Source organism: Uloborus diversus, chromosome 4 (assembly GCF_026930045.1).
Source record: "Uloborus diversus isolate 005 chromosome 4, Udiv.v.3.1, whole genome shotgun sequence".
Taxonomy (NCBI): Eukaryota; Metazoa; Arthropoda; class Arachnida; order Araneae; family Uloboridae; genus Uloborus; species Uloborus diversus.
In genome coordinates, this window is record NC_072734.1 from 149243804 (window position 1) to 149258684 (window position 14881).

General features: G+C 33.5%; 1 protein-coding gene across 1 annotated transcript in view; it reads right to left on the reverse strand.

Annotated features, from left to right (window-relative positions):
- LOC129220914 (hemicentin-2-like) overlaps positions 1–14881 on the reverse strand; it is a 210181-nt gene that overhangs the window by 67202 nt on the left and 128098 nt on the right. The gene's annotated exons all lie outside the window — the stretch shown is intronic.

Consider the following 14881-nt stretch of genomic DNA (forward strand, 5'->3'; position numbering starts at 1 on the left):
TATTCTTGTATTGCTAGTCGTCACTGCATAATATTTTATCTACCAAAATATAATCAGTGCAAGTTGCAAGAAAGTGTTTGTTTCTCACCCTTTTAACTTGAATATGTCGTATAGTTATATAAGTTTACCGTTTTAAACTTTCAAATCAGTTGAATATTCCACGCTAAGTTTATATTTTATGATACATGTGTATTTTCTAAAATTTAAATGCTAAAGTTGAATAAGTTACAGATTTAGTCACAATTAAATGAGTCATATTAGCTTATTTTTATTTAAAACTAATTTTGAAGATTCTGTAGGGGTAAATATTATATATAGTGGAGGAGAAATGCTACATAGGGTTTATAATAAGAACATAATATTAATTATAATTTGCACTTAGCAATCAAGAATATAATTATTTTTTGGCAATGCTATTTTATGTACGACATTTTGTTGTTAAAAGACTTATGACGTTTTGTCCTCAAAACTAACTGGCAAAATATTTAAGTCAAAGTAAGCAATCTTTTTTTCCATTTTTTTTTTCTCCTGAAGGATATTTATGCAGCGTAGGAAATGAAATTCTCCAGCAATTACAAAGAAAAAAAGTGACTTGTGTGAGTTAAACGCATGTTTAGTCAAATAAGAGAAAAAAATACACCCCGTTTAATGCATGGATTGACATTATGCACGGTTGAGTGTTTACAAATGACGCAATCGAGCTCTTTTTATTATTAATTAATCATGTTATCAAGGGAACAAAAACAACGTGACATATTTTATATTTTTTTGCAAGATTTTTTGCTGGAATTTTTGTATTTCTTCTGGAAAATTGCTGACCAAGCGTTAAATTGAACAAAATATTCTTCTTAAATTAGAAATATCCGGAACTGTCAATTTTTGTCAGAAAGAATATTCTATTTAAATAATAACTCAATTAACTAAAAAGCTATTTTTTCATTTAAAATTAAGCAAAAAATTAATTACGTAATGAGAACATTTTTGGAAAAATTCACTAATAACACGGTTGAAAATTGCATAATTACACTTTTTTTTATTGTAACCATTAAACTTAATCTTTAATTATTCATGCATTAAGCGCTTCACTTAAATAGCTATTTCAAAAATTAGATGATTTAGAAGTTTAAAGAGTTCTTTCAACAAAGGGGATATAAGTAATTAAATTTTACCATTACCCTTTATTGTTTACGTACTAAGTTCCAATAATAAGACATGACGTATACTAAATTTTTTTCTCAGCGCTGATTGTTGTTTGCAAATGCGAATCCAATAATAAATAAAGAGAGATGGCAGGAATTTAAAAATGCAGTAAATAAATTTAAAAAAAAATAGAAACGCAAAATGTTAACACAACAGGTAGTTTTACAAATGAGGCAGTAAGAAGAAAAGGGATGTAAGTGGCAAAATTAAAAATTTGGAGATAACCAGTACACATGGCAGGTGAACCCATCGTCTGTCTTGGGGCAAGAGATAGTACTAGTAGTCTTGGTAGGTGCTGTTGTACGGCATGATTTAGGAAAAAAAATCAATGAATGCCTACCTAGGGCGTTATATTTAAACTCGTTTTACTCAAAACTTGAAAATGTCTACTTACATCCCTTGACCTCTTACTGCCTCAAATAATTTCAAAAATTTTTACTTTTTGTACAGTAGATATGTCAGTTTTTTTAGAAAGATACCTTAAGCAAATATTTTTGGAAAATAGGTGCTGAGATTAACAGCTGTAGTCGGTAACAGTTAAATGCTCTAATTACCTACTTTCATTAACTTTAAATCTCTATATCAGCTGTGCATTTTTTTCTAGAAACTATAGTTATTTATAAGTTTACAAAATATAACAATATTATAGTAATGAATAAATTTACGGCAGAGATTAGACTTAGGCCTCACAGAAATTTTAATCATGAAATTATTCTTAATAAGAAGTACGCATTGCTATCAAAACGGAATAAGCCTTTCATACACGATAAGTTCATTGTGACAAAATCATAAGAGATCTCCATAAAGCTTATGAGTAAAAGAAAGTGTGGTTAAAATAACAATATGACTTTCCCTGTAAAATTCTAAAAAAAATAATTGAATATGAAGATTTTTGTAAAATAAGGCTTCACACCTGAAATGATTTATTAAAATAGATGTAAATTCTGGTCACACAATACTTAAATTTATAAAAGTAAACTTCATGACATGATTAATTTATTTTTAAACAATTGGTAATTTCCTTTGGTTTATAGTAAGCACATGGAACACTTTTTTTTTTGTGCAAAAGCTGAGCAATATATAAATTTATTAGTTATTCTCTACGTTGAGATTCCCCAAGAGCAAAATGCAATAAAGAGATCAGAATAATCTTCATATTAAATGATTCATTAATGTTTGTAAGCTTTAGAAGTAAGAGTCGAGGATTAACATTTATATATAAAAGCAATTATCAAACTAAAAATAACAGGAACAAGATTTTTTTTTAATTACAAAGAATTGTTTCTAGTACAAGTTTTAATAGACTGATACTTATAGCATTAGTATAGCCATGGCAATCTAAAAATGTTAAATATTTTTCAAAAATAATTATACATGTATAACTTAGGTTTTATATGATTATGTTGTGTGTAGCATAGGTACTATTTGCGCGTAACATCTTATTCATGTTTATTTTGCAAACTGTTAAAAATTTTCCGGAAAATTTACGGTAATTGTTACTGGCATCCATGTTGCCAGTAACTATTACCGTAAAAATCAAATGTTACTGTAAAATTTTACGGTTTCCTCGATAGGCCGCAGCAACCAATTGGAGCTGGGATCGCTTATTTCTCCGGTATAAATTACCGTAAAAATGAGCGATGCGTTAATTCCTCCATTTTACTGTAACATTTACCAGAAAATCTTCCTGAATTTTTAACAGTGCATGTCATTTAAAATATTTCAATTTATCTTCAAAAATGCTCTTATTAAAATTTGAACGCATTAAAGGAACTATTAAAAATGATTTAATACTTAAAATAAAGGTGAGTATTCTTGTGTAAAAAGGATACCTGATATTTTGCCTCGGAAAATGAATCGATTCCTAGAAAAGACACGAATTCAAAAATGTTACGAACAGTGAATTGGAAATGTAGATCGAAATCAATTTACGAGAATACAATTTTCTGAAAAGCTTTTACCAAAAAGAGAAATTTATTTTGTTTCAATGGAAAAAGCGCATTGTTCACCGAATTGAAAACCATGCATAGTTTCCAGTGATTTCAATGTGTTTAAGAAACTGTTATAGCATTCTCTTTCGAAGCATATAAAAAGAAAGAGATATGTTTTGTTTTCATTTTTCAAAATGAACGAAAGTTTATTCATTAATCGTTTCTGTTTAATCACTAATTCAGTCAATAGATACATTTTACCTTGCAAAAAATGGGGTCAAAGATTTTATTTTTTTAATTTGTACATATTGGTGCCGACATGGAAAAACCAAGTTATCCAACACGAAAGACCCCGGGAAAACTTTTGGGGGCCGAAAAACCACAAAAATTTATGACTTTTTTTGTTTTTTCCAAAATATCTCCGAAATGGTTCAACTTAGAAAAAAGTTTTAAATGTAAAGTTTAAAGAACATAAAATTTCCTACAACTTTTGCATGTACAACTTTTTTGTAGCACAAATAACAAGCTTGCTATAGCTCTTTGAAAATAGGCAGTTTTCCTCCACTCCGAAAAAAAAAGCTTTCGCACCGAAAGCAAGGCGTCATAACTATTAGAACTTGAATAGAAACTTTAGTTTCAGAGAGTTTATTGACAGTTAGAGTAGTTTGAGTTTCTTGCTCTCCCCCCCCCCCGCTGGACACAGATTAGTTCCCACTAGACTCTAAAAACAAACGATGTATTATGAAACTGAAATACATATATACACATTCATTTAAAGCACATACGACGATGCAATAATAAAAACCCTTCCCCACTGCTCACGAACTAACTTTTCTGATCTGACAGAGGTAGGCTTCATCAGACTCCAATAATAGATGATATATTGCTATTTGTAACTGGATTACACAATATATACGTTCATTTGAGGGATATAATTCGTACATTCTAGTCTAATTATTGCAAACAGAGATGCGATTTTTAAATATTAATGTGAAGGAATGAATATTAGGCAGCTAATAAGCAAATAATCAACACAGTCATGCATCCTATGCTCTGATACAATAATAATAATAAACCCTCCCCCACCGCTCACGAACTAATATTTCTCGTCTGACAGAGGTAGTCTTCAGTCAGACTCCAATAACATATGATTTATATTGATGTTTGTAATTGAATTAAATAATCTTCTCATTCATTTAATGCACATAATTCGTACCATCTATTCTATTACAAGCGAAAATGCAATATTCGAATATAAATGTGAATGAATAAATATTAGGATGATAATAAGCAAACAATAGATATAATAATGCGTAAATAAAGGTACAATAGTAATACGTAATGAACACTTTGAAAAAATTCTGCAGAAACTGACTTTTTGAGGCATAAAAAACCCAAAAGAATTACCTTTCAAAATGAAAATCAAGATGTAGAAGCTTAATAAAGATTAATTACAGACAGAATAATACAGATCTAAATTACAAAGCGATTCTTTCGACCTTAAAGCAAATAGATAAAGGACAACAGAATACGCTTCGAAGCCGTTTTGAAGGTCCAGGTTTTCCCGGTTCAGAATCTGTAGGGGGTAGAAAGAAGCTGTGGTCCTTTAATTGTTCATCTCTTTGTTGCAGTAATTCCAAAAGCTCCTGGAACAAATCATCTTCTTCAGCAGTCTCATCCAAAGATGAAATTTCTGCAACATTTTCACAATTTGTGCCACTGCAGTGTTTGCACGTGCTGGAGCATTTTAAACCTGCCTTGTGACAAGAACAGGCTCCAGTACAATTTTTCTTGCAGGTACAAGGCACAATCTTCAAAAGATTCTGAGTAACTGAATCTCTTTTCGTGTCAACATGCATTAGACCTTGCTTTCTGCGTTCCCAACCCCATTTCTCTGGTTGAATTATGTTGCCCAACCAACTTTGAATTTGGTGGTAGAACCAATATGAGTGATAACGTCCAGCATCCTCCCCCTCCCCTCCCCGCACATTGGAGGTAGCCCTGCAAGATTTATCTTAGCCCTATATACTAGTTTCATAAAAAGATGAAATTGCAAAGTATCCAAAGATAGGTTCAAATACTTTACGTCACCTGTGTATAATATTTAAAATGTTTTCTCCAGTTGCAGCTAAGGCATCATGATGACAGATTGGGTTCATAAATACTTCAATAGCTTCCTTAATTTCAGGAGTTTTTTTTTTTTTTTTTTTTTTTTGACTATTTTGTCCAACTTAATTTTGCCTTGGCCAAAGATTGCCGAAATCGTATCACACCCACTAAACGCATGGATGAAAAGAATATCGCTGGGGTCAAACTTAAAAGATATAGTGGGGGGAAAAAAATCACAAGCATTCCCTCTTCCAGGTTTTAAAAAGAACAAGTTGCTGAAAGGCTGTCCTAAAGCTGTCATCAGCACCAACAGATCTATATCCTCTCGCCCACTATAACAACCTTTTCAATTTCTTTTGCCTTTGAAAGAGCAGTAAGTAAGTCGGCATCATCTTGAGTCTGCCTGACTTCAATGCCACTCTTCGAAATATGTCTCAAGAGGTTGAATAAGACAATTCTTGTTGTTATAATTACCAGTAATCTTTCTTGAGGAATTTATTTAACATGTTAGGTTCAACCATTACTTCAAGGGAAGAGATTGATTGCTCATTGATATAGCATTTGTGACAGGCAGTGTGAATTGTCACTTCTTTTAAGAACTTGCTGAAAAAAAAAGAAAAACGCTGATGTTCTTCATTTTGCCGTTTTGCGCTGCATCTTTGAAGATTTTCTATTCCCTTCTCCTTCACAATCTTTATTTCGCATTTATGCAAACTGATTTCGCAAATAATAATTATAACAATTAAAAAAAACACCTTTGTCAGGCGTAATCATTTCTAAGAAAAAAAATTATAATACAGAACACACAAATTGATCAAACATACTCTCGCTCAAACCCTGAAGTGACCAACATGAGTAGCTATTGAAACGATTCATCTCATTTGGAGAAAAAAAGGGGGGGGGGGGGATGGAATGGGAGTGTTTTGTTTAAGTTAAAGGGAACGGAGGCATTTACCCTCAATTGTGAAAGACAAATGATTTCCAAGGTAAGACTGCCGGCGTTTCTCTTTTCTTCCTCCGTTATCCGATGCGCTTTCACGCACTTCGCTGGGGGGTTCAGAAAAAGTGTGACTTTCAAGAAGCTGTAACTCGCTTGCTTTTCATGCTACAAAAATGTTGTAATGACAAAAGTTGAAGGAAATTTAATCCCCTTTAACATTCGCATTGGAAGTTTTTCTGTAATTTTAACCATTTTTGAGATATTTTGAAAATACTACAAAAAGTCACAAATTTTTGGGGGTTTTCGGCCCCCAAAACTTCTCCCGAGGTCTTTCGTGTTGGATAACTTGGTTTTTTCATATTGGCACTAGTATACACAAATTTAAAAAATAAAATCTTTGACCCCATTTTTTGTAAGGCAAGCCCGTTTTTTTCTACCTATTGACTGGACTACACAATATAAATTGAAAATTGAATTGAAAAATGTTTTGCGTTTCCATATTGTTGTGCACATATGAAATATTTAAGATATTTCTGTAGAAGGAGCAATGTATTTGATATAAAATTTTATGTACCCCTTAAACAGTATTTCAAGGAACTGATAGTGTTACTCTATGAAATTGTCATATTAAAATAAGATAAAATGGATAAAACATTTTGATTACGATTCAGCGAGCAAAAAATGCAAACAAACAATGACATTTTCAATGCATAAGTTACACCATGAAGCTCAGTACTGAATAACTTTAAGAAGCTATTCTTTGTAAAGAACCCCGAATAGGTGTCTGAAATCTTTTTTTTTTTAATACGCTTAATATATAAATTTAGATTACTAATTATTAAGTTAAAAGTAATCTACAAAGCTAGCCTAGAAATGTGGATTGTATTGCTTGAAAGTATTTTGTTAGCTGTAACCACAAACTTTAGTATAAAATATATATATAAAAAACATTTATTGTACTGTCCTACAGGCAAGGCAGATTACCTTAGAGCAGGAAGTAGGAACTGGAAGAAGCAAGTCCAGTGATTGGCTTAGAAAATGCTGAGGCAAGGATCTCAAGTCACACGGTTCAACTTCAACGAATGAGAACCATCTTTAACGTAAACGAGTGGAAGTAACCTGATTTCATCCATTGCTTTTCCTTAAAACATATCACCTAACTTGGGATCCTTGCTTCAAGTATAGAAAGCACATCTTTCCGAATTTTATTCCTCCTCTATGATTATTACATTTTCCGTACATTTTTTTTTCTCATAGTTATAAATTAATCCGAAAAAAAATATTTTTGTAACACATAAATCGACTTTTTATGTAGGTGAAATTTCAGGCAATTAAAACCTGTGTTTATCACAGATCGAATATCGTTTTTGCAAGGTTAATTCCATCATTAAATTCAGATTTTTTCCGGTATGCAACGGAAAACCAGTTAACGTTATGCATCAGGCAAACATGCCGGATAATTGACCAGTAGATAGTTTGATGTTTTCATTATCCAGCATTACATTCTAATCTGGCATTCGATAATGAGATATTTTGATAAGTATCAATTTGAATAAAACTTATTTCATTGGTTTTAGTAACATACATATAATAAGGCTGAGTTATCTACCATTTCCCTTGCACGGCACATAATGCACTTCCATTATAATTGGGAAATAATTCATTGAACTAAATGAAATAGTTTATATCCTAACTTTTAAAACGTAAACTTCTATACTGACAGTTAAATATTGGATTTAATATTTAAACGATTTCTCCCAATTTTTAAATTCTAGTTAAAAAAATGAACCTGTCTGGATTAATTACATAGAGCCCTTGTGTTATAGTTGTTTTGTGAATCCAACTAGTCTCTAAAAATATTAATTATGTCTGTTATGCAAATGAGTTTTTTTTCCACTGTTCTAATAAATTGATAATGTCAGAAATACGTCTTCTGCTTGCAGATGTTAATCTATTTATTTACTTTTTTAACAGGACGAGTTTCATAATATTGTTAAATGTATGTCTTGTGCTAATATTTTGAAAAGGGAAAATAAGAAATTGTAGAATTGGTGAAATTTTTTCTAATAAACGCCAATAATATTAATGGGTAGTATAAAACCGAAGTAAAGAATATGCATATACATGAAAAAAAAATCAGAAAAGAAGAAGAAGAAAGGGGAGGGGGAATCATACCAAGTGCAATAGCCTTACATCCGGATGGAAATCGTTGAAATAAAATTCGACGTACATTTTAAGGATCAATTCAAACTATAAATGGCTTTGATGAACTTTAAATAGATATATGGCAAATAATTATGTGTATATACATTTTCAATATTATTAATTAATGCTAATTCATGCTTAAGTTCCCTTCTACCTCCAAACATCTTCATCTAATTTTAGAAACATCCTGATTATCTAAAATTGACTTCTCAAGTGTGTACTTTATCTTTTTTTTTAATTCTAACAAAACCGTGCTTTAAATTCCAAGGGTATAAAAAGAAATGTTTTGAAAATAGTGGAAATACATTAATTCAATGAAAAAATAGTAAAGTGATGTCAAACCGCTGAAAAGGATGGTTTACCACTGCTGTTATTATACGAACAATTCTTACAAAGTAAAATTATTTTCCAACATGTCTAACGGAAGCGAAAATTGCTCGGTAAGCTCCCTAAACGTCCTGTTTCTAGGGATAAACTGTTTGACTGTCATTTGCTTCAGTGATTTTGCACTTGACATTTGTCCGTTACATTTCGTTACGCTTTCGAGTTATTTCTTGCCTCAAAATAAGTTGTAAGCAGTTATTTTGTTTGTTTTTGTTAAAGTGAGTGTGCTCGTCTTGTAAAAATATTTACGCTGTTGAAAAATTTACACATAAGTCATTTATAAAGCTATTTTATGGATTTATTTGGAGGGTTAGAAAACACATTTGGTAATTATGTTGCTCTTAATTATACATTTTATGTTTCCTTCTGATATAGCATAGAGTTACGGAAGATTTTACCTGTAGAGTTTTAGGCAAAAAGGAAAAGTTTGAAGAAATGTTGAATGAGAAAATACTTGCACTTATACTTTCTTCTATAAATTGAATCCAAATAAGTTAAAAAAATCCTAACTGGATAGCAAAAATTGTGGATCATTGTAAAAAAAGGGAAACTTCATATACTATACAGTACGAGACTTGTCGAAAAGTAAAATCAAGAAAACATTATAGACATTAGAAGCAGTGTGATAATCAAAACAAGTTTTCTTTATTTTCGAAATTGTTAGAACTATGACGCGCAAATGTGGGGGGGGGGGGCGAATAAATCTGTTAAAAAAATAATCGAATAAAAGTAAAGAGAAAATATGACTAAGCAAAAATGCTGACAAATTTTTAAATTAGGAAAATTTACTAACAATCAAGATAGAAACACAAGATAGTTCAAAAACATTAAAATTATTCAGTACTTATAAGAACCTAACCATTGCGACACGAGTTGTTCTAATAGTAAGCTTAAAACTCAGAGCGGTTAAAAATATGAATTTCGACATCTTAAATTCAGATTAAGTTTTTTGCAATCACGGGCTGGGTTTGTGTGTAAAGGCGTGTTTGCACGCGCGCGTGTAAGTGTGGACGCAAGCGTGCGCGTGTGGAGCCACGTGTGTGTGCGTATGTAGGCGTGCGCAAGTGTGTGTAGGTATGTGGGTGCAGACGTGTGTGTGTGTAGGATATGTACGCAACTACACAGTAGAGGCGGATTCCGCTGGACAGAACAGCTGGTGGAGACAGTGCTTGGGGGCTACATCGGGGGACAGGTCAACGGCGATGTTGCAGAGGGAGGCAATCCAAAATCATTACTAATAATTAAACTGAAAGTCTATCTGGAGATCTGTCTGTCCGTTTGTCTGGATGTCTGAATCTCTGTGACGCGTATAGCGCCTATACCGATCTGCCGATTTTCACGAAATTCGGCACAAAGTTAGTTTGTAGCTTGGGGGTGTGCACCTCGAAGCGATTTTTCGAAAATTCGATTTTGTTCTTTTTCTATTCCAATTTTAAGAAAATTTTATCGAACAAATTATCACAACATGGACGAGTAAATTACCGAATTATCATAACGTGGAACCATAACAAGGGTAAGAAATTAATATAGCAAATTGGCGAGAAATTCATCATACATTATTTCTAAATATACAGGAGAACCAAAAAACCTTTTAATATTCTACTACGGGCAAATCCGTGCGGGTTCGAAAATAAAAAGATAGGGCAACATTCAACGGTCAAGTGAAAACAATTCATGATTGCTCAAAAATTGATGTATATGTAACAGTGAAAAAGTAAAATAGTTTTCTGTAAAACAAGAAATAATGTAGGACTGAGGCATTTTAATGGACTTTCTTGTTTCGCATGCGTAACACCTATTAAGAACACGTACTTGGGGTTAGATTTACAAACTTTTAAAGTATGATTTTTAAAATTTTACTTTTAAAATGACTTTCGCATGCGACATAAATATTGTGTACTTATAGTACAAAAAACCACGTGATATCTTTCAATCCCCAACTGTACCAATTTTTTTAACTTAGTTCAATTTCACCCTTAGAAATGTAGTCGTAAAAATCTAAAGTTGTGCCAACTTGTTTCGTTTCTGATCTCGCCTTGCATTACTGAACAAAAAAAAAATAAAAATGTGTTTTACAAAATAAAATAACAATGTGCGGAAAATATATGCTACATTATTTTCACTGTCGCTTATGCTAGCATGCGCTCCATTTTATGATAAAAATGCACGCAAAGAAAAGTTAGACTTTTATGGTTACATTTCATCTGCGTCATTGAATAAACAGAACGTTGGAGAATGTTTCCTCGCCCGTGTATATATATATATATATATATATATATATATATATATATATATATATATATATATATATATATATATATATATATTACTGTTTCTTTTGGCCTTTTATGTGTAGGCGGATTTACAAGAAGCGAAGTATTACTTATAAAAATTTATTTTCTACGCTTCAGAACAGAGATCATTTTACCATACTGTTATTTTTGATAGAGAAGTGTGTTTCATGTTTCACTTTATTTCTTATCTAATAAAAATAATGCTGCAGCTGTCAAATATTTTATGGGGTCCTTTTTTGTAGTTCATTGGACTAATTGTTTGGCAAGCTGTTTATTTGTTCAATGCAGTTTTTTTCCTAGCAATTTACAACATTTACAGACATGCTGTCTCTAATCAGAGACGTTTACTGAAGAAAAATTGCAAAGAGCCAATATTCTTATTTTACCAAAAAATAAATAAATAAATAAATAAATAAAATATAAAAAAAAATAAATAATAAATAAATAAAATAAAATAAAAAAATCAGGATATTTCAGGTAAACACGATGAAAGAAAATTATCGTTTTTACATTTATTAAACCTGCTTCACTGTTCTGTTCTGGAAAATTCGTTTAGGATGACTCGATAACACTCTGCTCGACAATGAAAATGCAACACCAAGAAGGAGTGTTGAGAAATTTGTGCAAATTTTAGAGTAGACGTACAACACTGAGTTATGTAAATGATGTAAAATGCGCAGCTCTTCGCCGCACGTGAAGTAAGATATAAGGGAAGTAACTTGCAGAATGGGCAATATTCGTGTCGTTATTTCTGATTGGAGAATTATCGAAGAAATTTTGTTTTTGTCTTGGAGGATACGTGTAACACGAGAGAATACCAGGCCGCCCAACGAAGAAACCTCCAGTAGATAGATGATTTTACGAGGGTAATGGTGATCGGACTGAGAAGGGGAGGTTGGTCCGTACGTCAAATCGCAGATGATACCCACATGATTGCGAGCACGGTGCCTAAGATGGTTGGAACAACGAAATGTGGCAAGATTGAGGGGTGCAGGGGCAGCCAGAGTGACGTCAGAACGCGTGGATCAACGCATCCACCGACAAGCTGTAGCAGATCCACAAGTCACTTGTTCCTCGATTCTGCAGCAGATGCAAGATACCCTGAATGTTCCCGTGTCAACCAGAACCATTTCCCGTCATTTGGTCACACTTGGTCTGCAATCACGGCGTCCGCTAAGAAGACTGCCATTAACCCCACAACATAGACAGCAACTTTTAGTATGGTGACGGAATCGAGGGACATGGATGACAGAATGGCGAAATGTTGTATTCTCAGATGAATCCCGCTTCTGTTTATCCAGTGACAGTTGCCGCATACGTGTGTGGCGTCGACGTGGAGACAGATCTAATCCGGCAGTAACTGTGGAACGTCCCACCGCACGACAACGTGGCATAATGGTTTGGGGCGGAATTGCGTACAATTCCATGTCACCTCTAGTTCGTATTCAGGGCACTATGACGACCCAACGATACTTGGATAATGTGCTGCGGCCGGTGGCAATCCCTTACTTTCAAGGGCTACCTAATGCAATTTTTCAGCAGAATAAGCCCGACCACACAGTGCTCGCATCTGTCAACATGCTCTGCAAGGCACACAGATGCTTCCCTGGCCACCATACTCTCCTGATCTGTCACCAATCGAACATGTTTGGGACGTGATTTGTCGCCGTTTGCAGATTCTGTCATTGCCTCGTTCAGAAGACGAACTGTGGCAAATAATTGAAAGGGAATGGAGAGCCATCCCTCTGGACACCATCCGCACCCTTATTGACTCTATGCCTTGACGTGTTTCTTCGTGTATCGCTGTCCACGGTGGTCCTACATCCTACTGAGCCGACGCCGTCTCGCGCTGTATTCTGCCTATCATTTTGAAATTAAGATCATTTATTATTCCTTGCTGTCTCTGTCTTTTTTTCCAAATTTCATCATTTTCTGACCATTTCTTCTTGGTGTTGCATTTTTAATGTCGAGCAGTGTACATTCTCGCTAAAATTGCAGCTCGCTAATCTATATTTTTGAAGTTTGTGAGCGTCTGCCTGCCTGTGTCGTTAACCATATCTCCTGTGGACTGTGATGAAGGCTGCTATGAGTGAATACTAGTATTGTTGGATGCAGGACATCCAAGTGAAGCCAGTCCATCATGTCTTACCCAACTAAACCTTAAGAGGCTGGACGTCCAAGAAACATTAAAACAATCAACTATCACCAGCAGCAAGCAACATTGAGCCTTCTTAGGGGTGTGAGAAGCGATATAAGGACAGAACCACCAACTTTATAGTTAAAATTGTCCATAATGAGTTCGTAAAGCATAAAATGATGTTTTTATTACTACTTTGCAAGCTGAAGTACTAGTCTCATACAAAATGTTTGTGCATATGGTTAATGGTATATGAATGTAGTATATGTACCCGTTAGAAAAGGCTTAAACATTAATACCGAAAATGTTTTGCGAAAAAGGAACATATTTAGGGATGAAATATATATTTGAAGAATTCTGGGTGGTAAATTATCTCAAGCAGATAACAGATGGTAGTCTACGGTTTCTTGCGGTTAATTTTTTATTCACTTCTTACATTCTTATTATTATTATTATTCTATCTTTATTGTCAGTACGTTGGTTTGATGTCTATAGCTACACTAAATCGATGCTAAATATCTTCACTTCAGAGCAACAGCACTAAGGCATCTAGTCTAAGAAATAACACTAAGTATCCTACTGCTGCTCTAAGGCAACGATATGATGTATTGATCTTTTGTAAAAATGTACTTTTCTGCTTTTTTTCATTATGCCGTAAGTTATATTTGAAAATATGTTCAATTTTCAACTTTTGTCTACACTATATCGTAAAGATTAATTTAAAAGTGTCTGTTCTTTGCAAAATATATTTCTTACATCTTGTTTAAGATTCTCGATCGATACCTTTCCCGAAAATAATGCAGTTACTTTCCATTGTAATAGGTGATGCATTCCTATAAATATCCCGATAAACTCTACTCCAAAGTTACGTAGGATTCTAAGGAAAAAGCTAGAAATCTGTAATAGTTCTTTCAGTATTTAGATGCCATTCGTAACATCGTTTACGAGATAAAAGGCTTTCTTAGAAATTGCATATCAAACTATCACACAGAAGAATAAAGACAGTCACCAGAAATTGCGATGGACCAGAAGAAAGTAAGAATGAGAAAGCCCCACGATCTTAGTTCGTTCGGACGCTAGACTTTGAATCAGCATTCCAACCACGAACTGTCTTAAATTTTCGTTTTTGTTCCGCGCCATTTTGTGCCCTTCTGTGCTGTTAACCTAAAACTGCCCGCTCTGGGAAAAATGGATGAAGCCCGTGTTTTATGCTGGAAGGCAATTTTCAGGAAAAGGGAGCAATCTTCTAGAAAACGAAAAGGGAAAAAAATGTAATCGCCACCAAAAGACGAGTGAAATAAAAGGCCAAAGTATAAAAAGGTCACGGAGCGGACGCGTCAAGGTTTTATAACTATCTATAGATACAATTTTATACGCAAACGGTTTCTTCCCATTACGGATTACAAAGGTCTGAGGCCATTTCTAAGTTACTGTAAAACGTTTATGGACATAATGACTCCTTGGTGATGATCCATTTGCACATTTCTGCAGTTTGAAAAAGACCATAGTCCGGCCAGATAATAGCACAAGGATAAGGTTCTTTTGAAGTACCAGAATTTTCAGTAAGTAGTTTCTCTACGTAAAGCTTCATGAATATGTAAGACAGAGCTAGTAACTATTTTTGGTAACGGATTTTTATAGGGAAAAAGAGTCAATTTTCCGTTAACCAAGACCTTAAAAA